This window comes from Ptychodera flava, chromosome 2, assembly GCF_041260155.1.
Source record: "Ptychodera flava strain L36383 chromosome 2, AS_Pfla_20210202, whole genome shotgun sequence".
Lineage (NCBI taxonomy): Eukaryota > Metazoa > Hemichordata > Enteropneusta > Ptychoderidae > Ptychodera > Ptychodera flava.
Window position 1 is genome coordinate 30,245,462 of NC_091929.1, and position 18,268 is coordinate 30,263,729.

At 35.2% G+C, this 18,268-nt stretch overlaps 1 protein-coding gene across 13 annotated transcripts in view; it reads left to right on the forward strand.

The window, feature by feature from the left end:
* Positions 1 to 18,268, forward strand: part of LOC139118772 (diacylglycerol kinase zeta-like) — a 182,828-nt gene that overhangs the window by 95,533 nt on the left and 69,027 nt on the right. Inside the window, exon 1 of one of the 13 annotated variants that reach the window (XM_070682267.1) lies at positions 11,814 to 12,102. The exons of the other annotated variants lie outside the window; for them this stretch is intronic. The gene's annotated coding sequence lies outside the window, so the exon portion shown is untranslated. Of the gene's footprint in view, positions 1 to 11,813; positions 12,103 to 18,268 lie in introns of those variants that run through there. 13 annotated transcript variants of the gene reach the window in all.

Consider the following 18,268-nt stretch of genomic DNA (forward strand, 5'->3'; position numbering starts at 1 on the left):
TTTTCAGAAAAGAGCGAAAGGCGGCAAAAACAGCTTGCTGTCAGGTAAAATTTGCCAGCTGTGAAAATTATTAGTTCAGTGAAAAAAATCAGGACATTTTGCACAAATTTAATATCCTCATACACTATTTGTGAGCACCTATACTTCTATTTTCACTTCATGTAACCAAAATTTTTTACATCCCTTGTTCATCCCTTGACAGTACCAGTATATCATTTACAGATTTTAATTTTAGCTTCATAACCAGACAGGTTGATTGTCTCTTCCACTGTTCCCAGTTAAATTTTCACTTCTCTGAAAGAGCATTTCTGAAAACTTTCACATTTTGATTTAAAGTCCCTTTGGATGACCTCACTTGGATATGTTCAAACAATGATGAAATTTGTGTATGCAACATGTTGAGGTCTTATGTTGTCATTTTCAATCAAAACATGTTAACCTCTTCTTTAACCCTTTCACCACCATGGTTTGTCCCAAATCCATTGTTTTCTAAGGTAAAGTTGGACCTGTATACAGGGAACTGGGGGTTAAAGGGTTAATACTGCTGGTACAGTAGCTTCTGAATTTTATTTATAGATTGCTAGTGATATTTCAAATAAGCATGAAATTTTAATAACTACATTTAAGAGAAATTTTTTCACTCCTCTTTAAAAAAAATCTACCCAGAAATTGCTGTCTGATAGGCTTTAACCCTTTCACCACCATGGTTTGTCCCAAATCCATTGTTTTCTATGGTAAAGTTGGACCTGTATACAGGGAACTGGGGGTGAAAGGGTTAAAATATAGATCTGAGCTTCCTCAATGAACTTGTTCCAAATTATTCAAATTTTGGTGAAATTTGTACATGTAATTATTTTGGGGAAAATATTCCTCTGTGTATATTTTGGTATTGCGAACGGATGAAGTATTTTCAAGTCACATTGTCACCAAAGTTCTGACTCTTCTGGATTAGTGTTGTCTGTGAATTATACGGAGTATCAAGAATAAAAAAATTAATTTTTCTTGAAAAATAATAGAAGTGCTACATTTGCATTGGCTGCTAGGTTGTGTGTTAAATTATGGCTGGAAAATGACTCAAAAGTTTTTTGAGTAATATTACGTGTTTGTCATTTCATTACTGACAAAATCCCTGCTGTAGGCAAAGAGTATTTTCTGTACAAGTTTATCAAAATTTCAAGAGTTTTAAGTCGATACGGGGGTTGCTAAATCATTAAAAGTCTATCCACAACATACCTAGCAACAACATACTGTACCTGTTTGTGCCAGTTGAACTTGAAGTATTCTTGTATCCACATTTTTAATTAATGAACACGTTTTATTGTGTACTTCTGTGATACATGTATGAAGAATTCATGTTGATGATGATAATTTGCTATTAATTTTGATGAAACCTGAAATTTATTCGGACTGGTGTAAACAAAACCATATTGTGTGAAATACCACTGAAATATGCTTTAATCCCTGTCCAAATCGGTATATATTTTTTATTTTTCCAACCACATTCACCTGGTTGTCTTCAATATGTTCTCAGTAGACTAAAGTACATAGCATGTATCTCTGGAATGGATTTTTGGCCAGTTCTATGTTGCTGTCATATAGGGCCAATGAATTTGTGTCCCTCCTAACTCCCCCCCTCTCCTCCACCTTGTTCACATGTTATCCATTTGAACAACTTCATCAGAGGTGTTCACAATATAAATAGACCAAAAACTTTAAACAACTGGCAAAATCTGCGATATATGGTTAACCTCAGACCGATTAGTTTTGCCGCCAAGCCTGGCACCAGGTAAGACACTGCAAGTTGTACTGGACAAGACTGCACAACAGGAGATGGTGGATCCCTAGTCATGTTCAAAGTAGGGATAGTGCAACATATTCACTGAAAACAATCAAAATGGTGTCAAACAGAGGCTGCCTCTCATTGCAGTTCTCAACCATGTCCTCACATTAGTGGTTATTGACATTGAGTATTTACATGGTGTTAATCCTTTGTTTTCCATAGAGATTTTTATCAAATTGGTCATTTTGCTTTCAGATGTAGCTGATAAACACCTGCCCCTCTACGGGAGGTGTGAAATACTGTATTTACATTACATACTTATAGATCAGGTGATCTTTGGAAAGGCATAAAAATTACATAACCAAACTTTCAGAACATGCAAATTTTCAGTGCCCGAGCAAATGTGTGCGCTAAATGTTTAAGACCATTACATGTATTTTTCAACTTGAGTTACGTCTACATACATGTACCCTCCAATAATCTTAGGTCATTGTTTCAGCCCAAGTCATTTATCCTATGCCTACCTGTGAGTATACATTTTGTATACACTCATGTATACATGTATTGTAGGCTACTCTTGACAGCCTCTGATTGATAAAATGTACCATAACTACGCATTTTCAAAAAGTAGCCACTCATTATTTTTACTGTAGGTTGTTTATATATTATTGGCATTGCTAAAGGCGGGACATTTTTAATTATTTCTTTGTTTCAAATAGCAGCCACTAAATTTGATACTATTAAGAAAATATTGTTGTAGGCGTAGAATTGTCAGAATGGAGAAGATTTAAAATTTAATTATTTTAGCTGAAAGGCATATCACACAAGGAAGAGTGCTTGTATCTCTGTATGCTTTTCCTTCAGGGTTGCTTTCCTTGTCACACCAGGTCCCCTTGTCACACCAGGTCCCCTTGTGCAATGGTGATTAGAACCCAAGGTGATCAGCTGAATAAACAGCAAAATGCTGCTGGGTGTGAATTCTACACGCACATCATTTCACCTGTGTATGTCTTGCCAGACAATTTTTTTTCACAAAGCTGTGAAAGCTGCGAAAATGTGTCAAAGGAGGTATTAACCCGATAGATATTCTGTCTGCATTATGCCAGTGCACACTTAACCATTTGAGTGCCGAAGTCAATTTCTGCCGCCTTGACAAAATATAACCAATGAATTTTTGTTCAGATTTTATCAAATTTTGATCAAAAACTGTAGCCAATAAAAAATGATGTCTGTTTGGTCCAAAATTATCAAAAAAATTACAGAAAAAATCACAAAAATTGGTAAAATGTTGCACTAAAATTTTGGAGGGAAAAAATTACAACACTCAAAGGCTCAATATGTGCAGAAGAAGATTCAGGTGCAAATTGTATGCATCTTGATTAGTCTGAAAAGACAGAATTCCTCAACTCTAAACCCATTTCCTGAACTCATTGACCTGAATCTACATTAAGAGGTGCATAGCATGGTTAAAATCCCAAGTTATATGCAAATATCAACATCAAATGCCATTTACAATCAATATTAAAGCAGTTGTTTCCTCACCTTCGCAATTGTGCAAATTTTACATTTCAAGCTGTAACCCTGTCTAGGAAAAAATATCAAAAGTGCAGAAATTACACACTTAACTGTCGACGCTAAACACAGACTGAACAGTATAAAGCAAAAGCCTCTGTGTATCTATGTGATAGTGACCAAAGTATAGTAACCCTGTGAATTTGCTGTTGTTTCTAGTGGTATCACTCCCTCTGAAGTCAAAATATCATTTGTGATTCTGCTTTGATGATGCAAATATATGACATGGAGTACACATACTCAAAAGAACATTCAATAATGTATTGAGTTTTGGTCTACATGGACACTGGTGCAACATTCATTGTTTGATATAGGGGTAAAGCTTTATAGCAGAGCAGCAAATATTCTATCCATGAAATTGCCAACTCTTCTTTGCAATTTAATTTAAAGACAATCCACATGTCATGGCTCTATAAGGGAGTGTGTACACATGTACAGGTTCCCTATAGTCTACGCGTAACTGCCATTAACCTCTAAACGGTGTATAAGTTGTTTTTACTTCCATCCATGATTGTAAATACCACTGTCAGATTAACAATGTACTGATTTTTTCGTCAGTGAGATGTTTTGTAGTATCATGCATTTATTAAATGATTAATCTAAAAGGGAATGTGGACCTAAGCTTTGATGGAATTTGAAATGCCAGTATAAATATCACAGTAACTTTTGATGGTTGTTTTCACAATTTTGTTTTAATGTTCATTTTAATTTCTTATTCCACTTCCCAATGCACTCTGTTGTGATGACCCCTGACCTGAGTGTGATCAATATGCCACAGCACCACAAGTGTATTCGCAGCTATGCAATATAATGTCAAAACACACATCACTATACTTGAAGGTTTTGCTTGTAGTTTGATGGTGCAGCTGTTTCCAGGATTTTCCTTCAATAGTTTTGTCTGTGAGAGATGGTGAACATGCGCTTCGCTGGCCAGGCTTTCTGAAGGTTTCGGTATTCTATCCCATCTTACCGGTTTGTAAAGTTGTACAAATTTGACAAAAATGCTGCCCCAAAGACATCCAGTGACTTTGTCCCTTTTGAATGTAATTTACAAGTCACAGGAAACCAGCCCTACTTTCTATAATAGCGAATACCCCATGCTTTTGAAGCATCATATTAAAAGTAATTTTGATAAAAGCACACAAAATGCCCCGAGTCACGTTTGGACTATTTAGAAATTTTTTTTGTCCGGGTAATAAAAGCTGCTGACGTCTTATTCGTGTAGTTTAAACCTTAGAATGAGAAAGCGCTAATGCTTGTAAAATAAGGACTTTTGACAAATTCATGTTGAAATGGGAAAAAGACAAATCAGCTCATTAGATTGATTTAGGAAATTTGTAAAACGTGAATCGTGACTATGACATATGACAGACAATTCTGCTCATTTCTGCATTGCTCCTTTGTTGAAATTTAATTATGTATTCAAAGTTTTGCTCTGAATAGAATCCTGAATCTAGTGTGTTCACTTTCTGCAAGGTTCACAACTTTCTTCAAAGCTGATACATGTATTGTATATCTTATGACATCAATAGTCAACACTCCTTTTCTTCTATGAGAAGGAATGGATGTTTGTCACAGTTATCACATCTGTTATTTCAGAACGTCATATTAAACCATGTGTGTACGTTAGTACCAGCATATTCATGTACACAGTATACCGGTATGCCATAGATACTAATATTCTGATATACTGAATGTATATACTGATTCTAAAAAGTACAATGATTTGTCATTTTCCTTGGATTTTTTACGAAATAACCTATTGGCAAGACATGTCCTAGCACCTCTCTCACATTCTTTTAAAACCAGGGACTTTGTAGTTCTTCAAGGAAAAATATCAGTATCAATATTTCTGAAAAAATGCTAGTGATAGAGAAATTTCAGTAGACCGTACAAAGTGCCCCGGGCATAATGTTACATATTTTTATATTTTTAGCTTCTTTTATTTACGTAATAAAAAAAGACGACGCATTCACGCATATCCTGCGTACATGCCTGTGATGGTATAGCCTGATAAGATTTATGAACAAATATAAAGCTTTTGGATTTGATAGTTCGTCAGGAAATGAAGTTGGGGAAAAGGAGAATATAATATCGTAGTTCTGGAATTTAGCTTCTTACACATGAATGATACCAAAAGTAAGCTATTCAAGAGTTCTCTATCTTTCCGCCAAATACACCATCAAGCACGTTTCTTAAAGCTCAATGAAATCAAGGCCTTCTATGCATCATCCACAAGATCTTAGCAAATGTGTTTTTCTCAGCTTCATTGATGAAGTCCATCAAGAAGTAATCGGTCAGTGGGTATCTCTCACTATGAAAGCTGATGAAAGCTACAATGTGTTGGTGTTCGACAAATAAAAAGTAACATGCTCTTTTCCAACTGTGAAATTCCCTCATGCCTGCTGATACATAGAAAATAACAATATGATAGAAAATACAACGTGATAGAAGGCATTAACTTTAAAGCTCTTTGATAACAAAAAATTACGGTCTTATTTTTTTTTGAGAATCAAAAATTTTCTTTGCCCAATACACATGGATGGCAGCCATTTTGTATTTTAAATATAGGTAATTTGTTTCTCCAATTCCAAACTTTGCACGGTGATCCTTGATATTCTATTCTTGATTTGGTAAGAGCATAATTGAAAGTTTGATTTAAGAAAGTTTGAGAGAAGGTTTAAGTCTTTCACTTTCAGGGTGCACACTATTTTAACTTCAGATTCCATTGCTTTGATGAAAGTTTTTACAACCTTAAGTATGCATGTATCATGCTTTTGATAAATTCTGAAATCTTGAAATCAGGAATACAGCAGGCAAGATGAGAGTTTGACTTCAGCGTAGATGGATTGGATGAGTGTTTAGTTTTAGAATAGATGATTTGGATGATGGTTGGGAACCACATTAAACGTGTTTGATTAAGATAATATCAGGAATGGCTCTCCTTAATGAGTTGTTTGCCTCTGTGTAGATAGGTGGGTGAGTGTGAAGCCTCACAATAGATGGTTTGGATGAGTATTGAAAACAAGGATAAATGGGTTCACTGAGGATAACATCAAAATTAGAAATCTTGGAGGAGTCTTTTGCTTCAGGATAAATGGATTAGATGAGGAGTTGTGCAGAGTATTGGACAGCAAAAAATTATAAAGTCCTATTGAGGTAGAATGCGCCTCGAAGGGTGAAAGACTTGAACTTTTGCTCAGACTTATTTCAACTAAACCTTAAACTCATATTATTATCAAGAATAGAAATCAGGGGTCAACATGCAAAGTTCAGTACTAGAGAAACAATTTACTTCACATTTACCTACATTTTAAATCCAAAATGGCTGTTATGTATGTGCTAATTCTATGGAGAAAAATAAAATGTTAGATTGTTGAAAAACTAAGAATATGAAAATTTTTCTTACTTTTAGAGATTTAAAAGGAGCCCCATAAGTGGTAGATCAGAAAAGAAATATAAAAATTTGTGAGTCCGAATAACTCTGCCTGAGGTGCAGTCTGCCTTTAATTAACAAAAAGTTATTTCATACTGTAACATTGTAATAGAATGTATCCCTGCTTTATGCTCAAGAAATGCAAGATTTCCAATAAATTACTCTACCAGGTATATGAATAATAATGCTGTCCAATATACTACTCATGATATTTTTGAAATAAATAATACTGTATGCTTGCAATTTAGTTACCATTTCACAACGAAAAGAGAAAAATGCATTTTTCAATCTATATTCTCCGGTACGATTGCAGTCTTTAAATTTTCTGTCTAATGAAAACCTCCCAACACCTCTGGGTAATAAAACTTGATATTCTTAGAGCCCGTAAATCTTATAAAGAAAGAGTTATTCTTTGAAATACTTTTCACGAGGGAAATCACCTGATTTGACAGAATTTACATCATGGGAAGGTGATATATTAGAATTGTTAAAAAAAAATAGTCCAATTCCAATGGGAGACAGAAAATGTTTATGAGCATCTAACCAATAATACTGTGTGTTACATTAGGCTGATTTATGGATTGCATATCAAGTTGCAGTTCATACTGATTTGTAAATGCAAAAAGATGTATCTATAAGTATGGCATATGTAACCTATGTCTAGTTTGTTATACACCATGGTAAAAAAGTGACAGGAAACCATGTCACTCAAAGTCATTTAGGAGGTTTGAGTGCTTGCAAATGTTCTACAAAGTTATGTGGTCAACTGTGAAAATTTTCTATGTACAGGTCACTGCAAATTTGCATCTTCTGTTGCAATTTTAGGCTACTAATGTAGCAATTCAATAAAACGCAGAATGAACAAAATTTGAAGCACATTTCAAAATGCAGTCAAGAATTGCAGTTTCTCCATGTACAGCATGTACAGCATCGTTGAACGAGTTTCTTTCATGTCTGCATGAATACAGACATTTTGACCTCTGACACTTTCGCGACATTTCTTCCGAACGTGTCTTCTTCTTACTTGATACCATGGAAACAGGCTGTTTGTTTGCAAATTCAACACCTCTAAGTATTTTAGAAACAGTGTGTGGGTACCTTCAACACCGCTGATTGACACTTTAAAGCTGAGTGACACAATAAGAAGGTACTGAGGGTATGGAAAAGGTCAGCAAGGCGAGCAACGTGCCGTAAGATGGATCCTGCCCAGAAACTTGATCCTTCTTGCTGTGAATGTGCCTAAGATTTGTGAGCTAGGATAGTTATAATGCATTTATCTCTATCACACACGTATACATCATCAATGGCATATTGAAATCTCTCCTGCAGAAATGAAGGTGCTGCTCTTTGTGAGTTCATCTCCTGATAATATTTTGAGAAATCAAAAGGATTTGAGGAGCTATTTAAGGTAGTTCGCGCCTCGAAAGTATAGGACTTAAACTTTTGCTCAAGCTTCTCAAGGAATCTATCAACCATTTACTTTCAAAATTAAGAAGAAAAATTGGGGGTCACCGCGCAAATTTTGGCACTAGAGAAACAAATAACTCAAGATTTACCGATATTTGAAATTCAAAATGGCCGCCATCCCTATGTTAACTGTATGGACAAAAATAAAATTTTCGAATTTCGAAAAACTAAGCCGATGAAAAGTTTTCATACTCCAAGAGCTTTAAAATGAACCCCTACACGTGGTATATCAGAAAAGAATTGAAAAAGTTTGGGAGTCCGAATATCTGTCCACAAGGTGCATTCTACCTTAAACAGTGAAAACAGATGGTGTATTGGTTGCTTATATTTGAGTACTCAAAGATATTAAGCAACAGTATATACCAGTAATATTCACATCATTTACTTGAACCTTAGACAGTGTGCCAGAACAAGATCATGGAGACAAAACTAAAATGGATGATAGATTGACTTATGGTCATAAAACCATAAAGTGATGCAGGTAACTTCCAAAAGTGTGAGCACATCTTGCCACATTATGTGACATCTGCCTCATATTGAAGGGCCAGTAGGTATAAGTTTTGGTGATTTGTTTACTATTTTTGTTTGTAATGTACAGTACAGTTTCTTGTTCTATGGTACTCCCCAAAGCACACTTTTCAGCTCGTCAAATAAGCCTGCACATTCATTTTCTTATTGTCGACAAATCAGTTCTGGTCAGGACTTGAATTTAAATATAAACAATAACAGTACATTTTACAGATATGTACACTGTGTTTAAAAGCTAAATGAATTTTGTTTCAACTTGTCTTGGTAGAATAAAAGAAGAACTTGCAATTGACAAACAAGCTATCAGTAAGTCATTGCAGGAGATGGAATAAATAATAATAATGTTTGTGACATTTTTCTTCAAAAGTGCACACAACAGCAATCAAAGACGAAGAGGTACATGTACTCAACACAATAATGATTGAAACTCTTGTGTCACATCAAGATGGCACAGGTGTCGCCATGACAACAGATGTGAATCTTCATCCATGAAAATTTTACAACAGGGTAAACACAGTCTGTCTCAAATACGTGTCAGCAACATCAAAGATTAATGTCCCATTTCCAACATGTGTGGAAAGCCACCTCAACTGAAAGCATCTTTGAAGAGAATTGCACTTAGATGTGTTTTCCACTATCTTTCTATGTTACAGTAGTGTCAGGAACCAGAATAACCTCATTTATCTCTTTCCCTTTGCACATGTAAGCTTCAGGCCATGGAGATTTCTATCAATTTTTTTCCCTCAAAATGGCCTAGCTGAATTTGAGTTGATGGAACAGCATTAATGGCTGCTCACCTACTAGTATTTTATACGATGAAATATGAAAGGATCAGAGTCTGTACTTTCACTGAGCAGGTCGTTCACCCCATCTCATCAAGGAAACGTGCTAAGCTTGTTTTGCAGTGTGACCATTCTATTGGCTGCTACGCCATGCGTGAAGGAATGGACCAGAAGTGGAAATGTACGCTGTGTTCTCTCAACATGCGGTTCAATAGGAAAACACTTTATGTATGTAGTGTTATCATGATAGCTATTGTAGCTGGGGAATCAGCGTTGGTTGATGGGAAATTTAGAATCAGTAACAAGTTCTCTTATAGTGATGCTTGATGTGCACTTCGTTAGCGCATGGCCTTCGGGCGCAACTTTATCCCTCAGCCTTATTGGTGCTGAGTCACTGTTATACAGCTGCATAGTGGTGTTCTATTCTTTTTCAGTTTTCGATTCAAGCTTGAGATTGCTGGAAATCTAGAATGCTTTTGCCTAGTGTTGTGAACATGAGTAGTACTGTAGGCTTTTGGGAACAACCATTTGATATTTCTGACTGTGAGATAAACTATTATCAAATTGAAAAACATCACTTTTGCCAAGGTGACTTGGTGTCATGTGTTGAGAGTTCAAATCCAATAGAGAATTTACCGAATTTTTTGCTGAAACAGTATATTTCCTGAAGCATCATGGGATATCATGGTCATACTTAGTGACAGAAATTGATAGTACCGGTATCTTGATCAGGAGTTGGTAGTATATTAATCAAGAACTGGCAACCTAACAGTAGATTTCTGAATCAATTAATTATAGGCATTTGTCTGTAAAGGGAGTCGCATTTCGACATGCAAGTTGGCAGATAAGTACTTGGTTCAAGACACTTGTTACTGTAGTTTAATTTGATCCATAAAAAGAACCTTTTGGAGATGTGTTTCAAAGGCGTCAGTGGGCTGAAATTAAAAAGTTGTGTTTGAGCGTTTGGAATCACAATTTCTGCAATTTCACTATTCTTGGGAGTCTTTCTGTGAAAAGAAACAAGAGACTAGGTGGTCCAGCCCTGCGATTCTGAATTGCTGCAATTAAATTTCTGGTGATTTTTGCAGTCCCAGTTCGTGAAAGTGCAACACTCTAAAGATTTATTCAAAGCATACGGAAGCTCATAAACTGAACACATTGATCAGAACTTTGTCGATTGTAAAGATGACAGACTTGGTAGTGAGCAATGATAGCAAAAATTGCCCTTGGCACTTTGTACATTGGCTGTCAACGTAATTATTGATGTTGCATGCTAGTCAATTCATCTGCCTGAAACATGATAATGAAATGTGAACAATATAAATGCATTCTTAAAATATCTAAAAAGGTAGCCTACCTGGATGTTTGCAAACAGACAAAATAGATGTCACTGGCCCATGCGAATTTTTCATACAGAAGAGTAACCAGTGCTTTCTTTCTTTGTCAATGCTAAACTTCCCGTTGTCTAGGGTTGACATGAATCTTAATCTGAAGAGTTTCAATTTCTTGGTAGACAGTGAGTCGCATTGTGCATTTTATGACTCAGGTCTGATCATTGCTGTGGAAGAGAGAAAGTAAGAGACGCACCCGTAGCAGTGAGGATTCGCCATGGCAACTGAAGTGATGTCACATGCCTCGGTTGCTCGTTTCTGCTGGTTCAGTGGGACTTCAGTGGGGAGATACACGAGCTGCATATTGAGTACTTCAAGATGTGCAGTATAAACCAGCACTTGCCTTGGCACAATAGTCTCGAGTTTTGGCAAAAAACCCCAAACTTCTTGGTCGATGATGTCGCCGGAGTAGGCTGATTGATACAGCTTTAGCATTCTCTGGGTTACAGCCCTTCTTAAAGAGAGATGGATGCATCATTTGTTAGAGCAGGGGAGGGTTCCATCATCAAATTAAGAAGGCCTTTGCCACTGTGGTCACGTGTTTCAGGTGGTGAAGCCCATGAAAATTGATGTTTATGATGAGACATAATCCTACATACAAAATAACCTGAGTCTTTCAAATCCCTAACCTGCAGATCCAGCGATATTCACTCAGTAAAAATACAAAAATATGTAAAAAATGAACTAAAATATTGTGATATGATAGTTCAGCTGTGAGACTTAATGCCTATTATTTTCAAATTTCATGGAATAATTACCATTAGTAATTGGATGGATTATTTTCTGTTTGGTTGCCATGGTGACCACGGTTGACCTTGTGCAGTAAATGATAAAATTTCCTGATATTAGCGTATATTGACTGTGTGATGGAAGTATAACCCAGGGGTTGCGTCATAGCTGAAAGAGGTTGCATACATTTTTATGCATGTCAAGCTTGTCACAAGATTCATCCAGGTCGTAGGCAGGAGCAAAAACAAAATATACTGCCACCTCACCTGGATTTGAAGAGCAGCGGTTGGTCAGCTGATGTAGTCAGTGTATGTAAATTTTCACTGGTCACACAAATGCTGTATGACGTCGAGTAACATTGGGTGCCGTTGACGGAAATCAGGCAGAAGACAGCTCCTGACTCTATCCAGCTCAGCCGTATCCTTTTACTCGGCTTTGAAGCCATCCACTTTGTTGCCACTGCAATTTTTTTGCAATCCCTTCTCTGCTTTGGAATTTTCTAATTTCCAGGAATGAATGTGTGTTACAATTGCACCTTCGATGTTGATTAATGCAGGGCCGCATACCTTCCAGGTTTTTCACCGTTGCCATGGGCTTTCATTGTCAGAGTTTTCACTGCGGTAATTACAACATTGCATTCACAGGTTGTGCCAAACCATTTCAGTGTACAGTGTATCGTTTCTGTGTTTGATGTAAAATATTTGTACTGCAAGAAAGCGTTGTATACTTTTCATTTTTCTCCTTTTCTGCTTTAACCCAGTTGCATTTTATCTTACATCAAAGAACAAGGGCACAGATTCACAGAAAATGAATGCTGTAATTTTGAAGATTTTTGTCCAGTTATGCTATAGTGAACCTATGGATCCATTATAATGGTTATTTGTGATGTTTATATTCTATGAAAGTTTCTAAGTTATATGAAATTTAAACTCAAAATATCAGGCCTTTTTGTGTTGGGAAAATACAAACAAATTTTGATATGTTTTAATTTGAGGAAAGTTTGTCATTTCTGTTGGTGTTTCTAGAATTCAATTTCAGTGTTTATGGTGTTTTCATTTTGTTGAAAAATTTCACAAATATTTCAACAATAACTGGTACTTCAGAAATTTAAATTAACTGAAACCTGTTGTTGACTCTACACCACAAATGTTTTATGTTCCATGAAATTTCAGTTTTCAAAGAAATTTTGACAAAAAAGGATAGGGTTTTATTTATGAATTTAGAAATGAGTTTGAGGCTCTGAGAAGCCATAATGTCTTCAAGTCTGAAAACCAAGGCTGGATTCTAGACTAAAATCAGCTGGATTGTGCATGCAATGAAATTAACCTACTCTAGGTACGGACAGTATATCAGCTTTGTCTAAATCAGGATTAAGTGTAATCCAGACCATCAGGTTGTACTTCCAGTTGATCAGTTTAAACAGTCCCTGTCTTGGATGACACACATTATCAGTGACTAAAGAGAACTGACACTTCAAAGCCTATTTCAAGACTGTAACGCACTTCTGCCACTCTAACAGCTTCTCATGGCAGGGTTATCAATAACGATCTTCTCAATGGCTGTCATTGTGTGGGGTTAACAACAGAAATTGAAATTTCACCGATTTTCACCCTTTTATAAATTTTACTGCATTGAACTGCTGTGTGTGTGTGTGTCTGATTAAGTTGATGTAACTCTACTGGTAGTGATAAGGAGGTTACAACTGTATGACGGCTTCAAAATGCAGATTTCAAAATGCAGATTTCAAAATTCAAATTAAGAATTCAAAAATCAAAATGGCTACCAGTTTTGACTTGCTTATCCGATACCAAAGAGAGTGAATGTAGAATTTATCAGTGTGTAGTGCTGACAGTATACTCATACTGTATGACAAGCCTCCTTTTTTTGGGTTATGGCACTCTAACTTTGCAAAAAAATTCTGTAAAAACTTTCAGAATTCAAAATTTTAAATTCAAATTCAAATGTCTACCAATTTGAACTCGTTTTCAAATATCTCAAAGGGTGAATGTTAATTTTTGTCACCATGTAAAGTTAACAAATACTCAGCCTATATATATGAGACCACACTCTTACTTCAGAAAAAAAAAATTAAAAAATTTAGAATTCAAAATTCAAAATTCAAACATCTACTAGTTTGGACTTGTTTTCCAGTGCTTCAGAAAGTGAATGGTATTTTTTTTATGTAAACCAAACAGTACATTCACTGTACCATACTTGAGCTGGATAAGTTTTGAATTTTGAATTACTCTCTTAGCCATCATACAAGCTGAGCTTGAAAAAAGTATGCACTACAAATGGGGATTGAAATTGTGATCAAGATATGGACACTCTATCCTGAGAATGAAGATAGTCAGAATACTGTGGAAGGATGAGACATTTGCCAGCTGTCTCTGAAGTAGAAATGGAATTGTCTTTTGTAACATCTTTTAAACATTTTATTTTAAAATCGATGGCAATATTCTATCTTGAAGTTGGTTGTCGATAAATTTACGAAAAAATTATTAAAACATCAATGGCCTCTTTTGGAGAGGTTTGAAATCAGATGGCCCAGTGAAATTTTGGTTTTGATAGTCAAACATCAGTCAATGCTATACTTGCATGTTGAGCTAAGGAGTCTGTCATGAGTTTTAGAAGTAGTGAGCATAAAACGCAAGATATGGTGCAGGTTTGTGAAGTGTGCCCTTCCTTTTCGTTGACTTCTCGAGAACAGTATCAATAGGAATGATTGAAATCTTCAGATTTGTTAGTCCAGTATCAGAAAATGGCATGAAACATTAAAAACAGAGGATTGCTTTTTCTCAATTTAGCCATTTCCATGCATAATTGCATGGTCAAATATTGACCCACGGCATTTAAATGATTTGTTTGAAAAATTTTACTACCAAAAAAAATTTCTGGTAAGTCAGCATCACGTGGTCAAAACATGATACAGCCATTGCATAAGAGATGTTGTACTCTCTGAAGACAGACCCAAACATCGTCGCTTTATGTAATGATTTTCGTCGCTGTAATTTGAGAGAAATTAATGCCTTTAATTTCCTAGATCCTCTTTTATTGCTCAATACGTTCACAGTAATTGAACGAAATATTCACATTAAGCGCCTCCAATGATAATTACGTTTTTTGATGAACGTCTTAATGAGACCATAATCATGCTACTACCAGTAAATGCCGCTGTCATTTTTCACAAATTCTACAGAAGGATCAAAATTATAATTTCGTTTAGGAATTTTCCATGTGAAGTGATGTTTTTCCACCAACATGATGTGATGGATATTTTCAAAACCGTACAATGGTATTTTTTCAGTGGAACAATACCCAAATTGACTGGTCAGAATTGAATTCTCTAATTTAGGGCAGATGATTTTCTTATAAAGCATTTCATCTCATTAGGGAATGTACGGCCGTGTATTCCTGCCAATCTCTTGCCACGCTGTGATCACAATTTTCCTACAATTGAAATATATATACCGGTTTGTCCTCAAATATGTCAGTTCATATCAATGTTGGACAGTGTTTGCATTTCTACATTGGTAAATAAAATTTGTGAAAATTCTGTAATTGAGAAACTGGCTGCGGAAATTCATCAATTTTATTCATTAGCATTACTATTTTTATGTGAATTAATTATTTAATGCGGAAATAATTTTCATAGATATGATTGATGAAAAAATTCTGAAAAGATCATATGGTGAAAAAAAAATTATGGCACTTTAAATTGTAAAATAAAGTTGGGAAAATTGTATGTCACAGCTTGTAGCAATAGAGGGATTCATCTGTATGATTTGTATCTATATTATTACTTTTATGTTAAGGCCAGAGAAATTCTTTATTTTGCACAAACTCTAAATTTTTGAAGAGATTCAAAAACACACAAAAATCTACATAGACAAGTTTTATATTTACTTGATTAATTCCATGTAATATGAATGTCCGTTCAAGAATTGAAGTGGAAACTTCTTTTTCACCCTCATTTATTTACGACACAATATGATGTTTTGCAAGAAAGCACGTGTTTTTTACACATTTTCAAAATTTGTAAACAAAAATTTATTGATAGAAAAGCTACACTGTAAAGTGCTATTCAAATGCTGTTTTTTCCCTTAAAAACTCCAAAAAACCTACCAGTACACAAGTAGGATATAAAGCAGAGAATTTAATTATTTAGACCTTATAAAATGTAAAAATCACAAGTAACGAAATTGAAAATTAAGTCTAAAAAAATCGTATGTTGGCAGGATGTGAAATTTAAAGTCACGTCTTTGCTGCCCATAAATTGTATTGATGATCATGATGATGATATGAAACCTTAATATGAATCCCTTGGAGATGGCCCTACCTGGAGAATTAATCTCCATGACAGACAAAAGTGATTAGATTTCCATTTCAAGGCAATTTTCAGGTCTTCATTTTATCAGGAACCATTTTGTCCCCCTGAGCCAGAGTCGAGAGCAAGTTACCTGAAAATGTTGTTTTGAATTTCAAATTTTAAAATGTTTTGAAGAAAATATCCAAAAAATCAACACTCACTGAAAAACATCCATTGTGAACAGTAACTTTATTTATCAGCCACTAAAACATTGAAAAAATTTGAAAAAAGTTTTATGAGTACTTACAATGTCCTATGATAGAAATTTTCATAAAGAAAGTTAAATTAAATCACTTTTTGTTCAACTCTATGAATTTTTATAAAATTTCTGTTCTTTTAAGTTTCATGATTTGATATATGTCTAGTAGAGAATACAATGTAAATACAATGTAAATGGCAAAACTAATGTTGTTAAAGAAGTAATGTTGTACTGCATCAATTGGAAAACATATACTGAGAAAGTAACCCCGGTTGATGACATGACATTGCAGATGTGCGTTCAGAATAATTCCTCTGTTTTGAACTATTATCGAGACTTTTTATCTCCAATCACAACCAGTAGCCATTATCAGGCATGTGCAAACATTGTACAAGGCTTGATAAAAATGAGATGTTTTTTTAATGTTAAAGATATCGAATGAAACGACAGAAGTAATTTGAGTAATGATGATGTTTGATCTCAGATGGTAATTTGGTACTTTTCTCCGAAAATGAGAAGATAGAAAAACAAAATGTAGTAATACCCGACTTCAAAGGAGTCAAAGAGGTCGATAACATTATTAGTTGGGGCCACTGATTCTGCCATACTGAATGCAACACGTATTACCGTTACTAAGCCAAGCAAATTGTGGTGTATCCAATATGTCTATCCATATGCTTTAAACCAAGGAAGCATTTCTGGTATTTTTTGTAAAAAATTGTCCCCGAGGCTGTCCTTCGCCCAGTAAAGCGATTTATTTGTTGCTCTGATAAAGTTTGAGTGTGCGGTGGGTGATAGCGAGTGTGCAAGCGTTAGTGCTTCTGAATTCAACAACGTGTGGAGCGATCGCAGTCAGAAAAATGTAACAACTTAGCCGGTTTTTGAACCACCCTTTTTTTGTGAGTGGGGATCTGGCCGAGCGGTTCTGTCTGTTGCTTCTCCGCAAGGTGACTGGATACCGTACGTTGTGAGTTTGAACCCGATTGAAAACACCGTATTTGATCTCCAATTTAAATTAGAATGAATGCTGACAAGCATATTTTGCATCTGTATTTGAAGAACAAACAATTTTTGTCACAGGTTTTTTTGACACGGTACTCTTTTGTGTTTATCATCAAAAATGAAATAAAAATTTTAGAAACATTTTGATCAATCAATCAATCAATCAATCAATCAGCAAAGTTTATATGGTATAGCGCCACAATCCAAATTTAAACAGTGTTTTGCTCTGTGATGCTCAGCGGCTAAACCCCACTGTATGCTCTGGAGAACATGTGCATTTTCAGTTTTCTTTCCTGTGTTTTTCTGATAACCAATTTAAACTTGAATGAAAGCAGACAGGTGTAATTTTCATCTATATTTAAAGTGCAAACAAGAATTTTGCCTCAGCTAATCTTGACATAGTGTTCAATGATGTTTTTAATTGAAAATAAAATATTTAGACACATTTTAGTTTGAGTGAATGCAGACCAGCATAATTTTCAAAGTAAGAATTTTGTCATGGCTAAATTTGACATCATTATTTACGTCTAGTTAGATTTTGTCAGGAATTGCACTGAAATTAATTAATTAATTAAGATGAGTGCATTTATTTATAACCTGAATTTATGATGATTACGTCTGCTATGATACTACCGGTACAACATAATGTTTGAGCTGGTATTACCCCTTTCAGCATCAATGGTATGGTCCAGTTCCATTATTTTAAATGTTGAAGCTGGATCTGTATATTTGGAAATGGGGTAAACAGCTTAGAGAGACTTGGTGAACGCCCTTACCCCTTTATACTGACAAATTTTGGTACACCCCAATGTTTTTATATGGTACAGTTGGATCTCCACACTCTAAAACAAGGGTGGAATTGTCATGATAAACGTTTTGCTCATTACATTGAAAATAAAAGCATTACTTTATTGACAGTGTTTCTTGGCTGTGGTACACAGCGTTCTTGTATCAAAACATAGTGATCAATTTTGACTGTCATCTATACTTTGACGGTGTTTTCAGTCTGTCAC